This window comes from Synchiropus splendidus, chromosome 7 (assembly GCF_027744825.2).
Source record: "Synchiropus splendidus isolate RoL2022-P1 chromosome 7, RoL_Sspl_1.0, whole genome shotgun sequence".
Lineage (NCBI taxonomy): Eukaryota > Metazoa > Chordata > Actinopteri > Syngnathiformes > Callionymidae > Synchiropus > Synchiropus splendidus.
The window spans coordinates 11,562,112-11,566,227 of NC_071340.1; the positions used below are offsets into that span (position 1 = coordinate 11,562,112).

General features: G+C 39.7%; 1 long non-coding RNA gene across 2 annotated transcripts; it reads left to right on the top strand.

Annotated features, from left to right (window-relative positions):
* Window positions 1-276: 276 nt before the first annotated feature.
* On the top strand, window positions 277-3,751 carry LOC128762728 (uncharacterized). Of its 2 annotated transcripts, XR_008415580.1 has the most exons (9): window positions 277-721; window positions 868-997; window positions 1,099-1,237; window positions 1,905-2,000; window positions 2,070-2,294; window positions 2,375-2,596; window positions 2,681-2,842; window positions 3,163-3,342; window positions 3,422-3,750. It is a non-coding gene; the product is annotated as an uncharacterized LOC128762728 (long non-coding RNA). The 2 variants fall into 2 exon arrangements; XR_008415579.1 differs by having other exon boundaries at window positions 1,099-2,000; window positions 3,422-3,751.
* Window positions 3,752-4,116: the final 365 nt, after the last annotated feature.

The window sequence follows — 4,116 nt, forward strand, 5'->3', positions numbered from 1 at the left end:
ATACGTTATTTATTTATCATTTGTATCGAATACATTTCTACGCCAAATAGTATTATCGGATATTTAAAATCGTATCAACTGCATATAAAGTCTTTTGGCAAGAAAGGAAGTTCCGTCATTTATTCGTTTTGCTGACTCACGTTTCGTTCTCCGTCACAGACGTCAGCTGAAACGCAAGCGGACCATTTCAAACCTCCCAAGCCGTAGTTTCTATTTTTCATTCTGTTTAAATATGTACACGTGTTGTGGACGCCGACGTTTCTTTGGAGACGTGAATTTATGCTTTGGATGAATAGTTAAATTATACAAACACGTCGGACTTTGACGTCATCAGTGGTCGACCAAAACAAAAACATGGCGGAAAGTCATTCGGCTGGACTTCGGTAGAAACCTCTCTTCTTTTTTGTTTATCATCCTTTCGTCTGTTTAGAGTCTGTCAGTGATTTTGTACAATTGCAATACTGCGTTCGCTGTTGGTACTGTAGAAGCTTATTTTGTTCTCCGGGAGTTGCCAGGGTTAGTTAGTTGGCAGGGGGGGTTATGTTGGACTGCGCGGGTTTTTGGGTCGTGTCTAACGGAGACTGAAGGCACGAATAATGTTGTTATCTTGCTGCACCAACGAACTTGGACCTTATTGACTGCTGTCCGGGCGGATTTACCAAATATAACCCTCTGCTACAATACTGCGGACACCAAAGACACAAAGCTGAATGATTTTGACGTGAGTTATGTATTTATTCTATTTCTTAATATTTAAATTTATTTTGTTTGTTTTTTGATAACCTTTCTCCATGTCGATGGTTGTTAATATGGGGGTAACTTATCCGGTTTCCATTTCTTTTCTTTTCTTCTTGCTGATTTGCATAGTCACGTCCACTGTTTAAAATCAAGTGGCCACTGATAAATTGGTATTCAGGCTGAACTCACTCAATTGAGGAGCATCATGGATGACGATGATGCCTTATTTCTTGCTGATTTGCTGTTGGAGGAATGCAAGGTAGGCATTTAATGCTCTCATGATCTGTCCTGAGACTTTATAACAATATGTAATATTGTGTATTTGGTGACGCTAACATTTTCCATGATCTTTATTTTAAGAATACTCAACCTAAAGAATCCTCAGAAGTGTCTGGACCGGACAAATTTACATTTGTTTGGGTTGAGGAGGACGAGGAAGGGAATCCTATCCCAAAGGGGAGGAGAACAGGGAAGAAGCGGGCAAAGAGTTCATCCTCAGGTGATTTTTGTTCACTATCTTTATGATCTCTATTGCCTGTCTTTGGCTGACTACATTGGTTATGTATTATTATAGAACTAATGTCAGTCAACTGCTTCAGTATTTGATTGATTTGTCACGGTTGTGGGGCTAACTATTTGACACGACACTGTCCTAGTGAGGACATTTCGCTGAATACAGGACATAATGTCACATCACAATGTTTACATGGTTGAGTAGTCAGTATAAGTGGTTTACTGTAATGTGGTTAAGTGGTTAAATTAATTTCAGAGTCCTGCTTAATGTTAGTAATTTGTTTTGGATGTTTGTTGTTGTTTAAGGTGAGAGACAATGGTCAATTGTCAATTGGGTCAATGAGTCCTCACAAAGTTCTCACAAAACATAATTATGTGTGTGAGTTACAAAACTCTACTGAAAACAATGATGTCAAAATATTGGCTAAAGGGAGACGTCTTGAAATAGTTAAAGAAGCCACTTTGACCAGAGGGGAAATCCTTCTTCCATGGTTTTACATAATAGATCATCCATGATAGAGGGATTCTACAGGCCACTGCCACCAACCACTCACATCAGGGAAGAGAAGGGAGGAAAATTCTCCTTCCATGGAAGAGGTCTGTACTGTATTTTAAAACCTCTTTTTAATTATGTTTGTCTCCTTTCTTCCCAGAGTGCATTTTGCTAGTAATGCATCCATGCTGTGACTGCTGCTCTGGGCATACAACCTTTTCTGCAGGAAAGCAAGTAATTCTGATTGGAATGAATGGTGAGTTCCTTGTGTATTAATTATATTTTCTATTTTCTGTTCTAAAATTTTGTTATGTACATATTTTAGGTCGCTACAATGTGTCCCTCCCAACTGTCAGCTGCTCCTGTGGGAAAGCTTTGGATGTCGGTATTAGTGAGCTGATTGAAAGTGGCTACTGGCCAGCTACAGTCCATTTTGAGACGCTGTACACAGTGGATTTGTTCGCTACATACGAAGATCTCAAGATTGCTGCACCAGGAATGTCAAGCTTTCGTTGGTATGCTTGAGCAGCGCACAAAACTCTTTGGTCGGGTTAGTACATCATTGGACTAATTGCCTGCAGAATTGAAAGAGTTTTAGATGTATTTATATGCTTGATTTTCCTTTTACAGTGTGGTAAAATATGTGGCGACACCATGCAAAAATCATTCCTGGAATGGTCGTACGCAAAATTTGAAGTTGAGAGGCTGTCTGAAGTCGCTCAGTTTCGGTGCCCAGCCTGCACACCCTCAATGTTAGCTGTCTCAGTGGATGGGAACCTGAACTTGAAAAAACCATTGAAGGACTGTATCTGAGCATTAAGCAGCGGAAATATCAGCTGTATCGTCAGGCTGGTAAGAACAGAACGAAAGAAAACAAGTTTTTGATAATAATGTGTGGCTGAGCACATATTCAGTATTTTCTGTTTAATATTCTAGATGGCAACAAGAGAAGACATCTGCTGAGAAAAAAGATTTCAGTGGAAAAGAGATCCTTAGAAGATGCCATCACAAAATACAATGCTGTTGTGCCGGAAACTGGCAAACTCCCTTCTCCCAACGAGCTCCTGGCTGAGGAAAACGATTCCTGGCCTTGGGAATGTAAGTACATCTAGGATGTGTTCAGTTGTCTTCATATCTATAGGCTATTTTTAATTACATTGTAAAGGCTTTAGATGAAACAATTACAGGTTTGACCGAGGTTGCTGTGATTGGATCAGACAAGCTCCAGAGACAACTTCCTTTTTACTTTTGAAAACTGAAAGAGACACTCTTCTATATAATTCTGTCCCATGGGAGAAATTGCCTGGTGTCATTAGGAGGAGATTATGCAGTGTAATAGAACCCACCTTTGAAAGTACACAGACACTGCGGGAAGTAGTTCACCACTATTTATAAAAAATGTATATGATGATTTGCAGGTCATGGTGATATGTTAAAGAAAAAAAAGGTCTTCGACAAGGTAATGCTGCTGAAACGACTGAAGGAAGAGGAGGTCATTGTTGTCCGTGAAGTCAAGCAGCACTGGGAGTACATGAGGAATATGGCTGGAAATATTGAAGAGATTTCCTCCCAGCTTTCAGAAGGGATCACTCAGCAAAGTAAGTACAGTTCTATTTGCTACATGTGCTGATATACTAGGTTAGTAGTCTAATTTATTGTAATATCACTGTGGCACAGAAGCATTGACTGGGATAGGACGTGAGGGGCTACTCTGTCTGCTGAAGAGAAGACTGTCAGCAATTCAAGCTCAGCAGGGTGCAGCTCGCTCAACGTACCAACATGTTTTTGGATCGCAAGCCTTGTCTCTCGATGATTCCTCCACTGATGATGAAGAACCCCATGATAGCAGCTCCTCCACCGAAGATGAAGAACACTAGCATTGTAGCTCCTCTTCTGAACTTTGACCTCCCTCATTAAAAAATGAGGAAAACTGTTGTAATTACCTGGCCTGCGGTATGAATGTGAAATGTTAAAATAAACTGTCCTGCAATTGACTCTTTTTCTGAGTTATGTACTATTACTATTTTGAAGTAGATGCTGATGCTTTTTATGTAAATTATGAATTATTAATTTGAGATTTGTTGGTAGGGCAGTGAAATACGGCTTTTCATGCAGCCTCAATAAAGTCAATTAACAGGCTATGTTCACTCACTTCACTGACTTTCTTTTGCCACTAAAATTGTCTGTACAATGCTCATGTATGTTATTCAATCATGTGCAAGTACATATAGGAACTTAGTAAAACCAAAGCAGTACGATGAATGAGACTGCTGTTTTGTTGCAGGAATAATGAGTCAAATGGTATGAGCAGGTGTTGCAATGCATTATCTTACTTATTTCTGAATGTTATTAGGGTTAGAACTAGGGGTTTC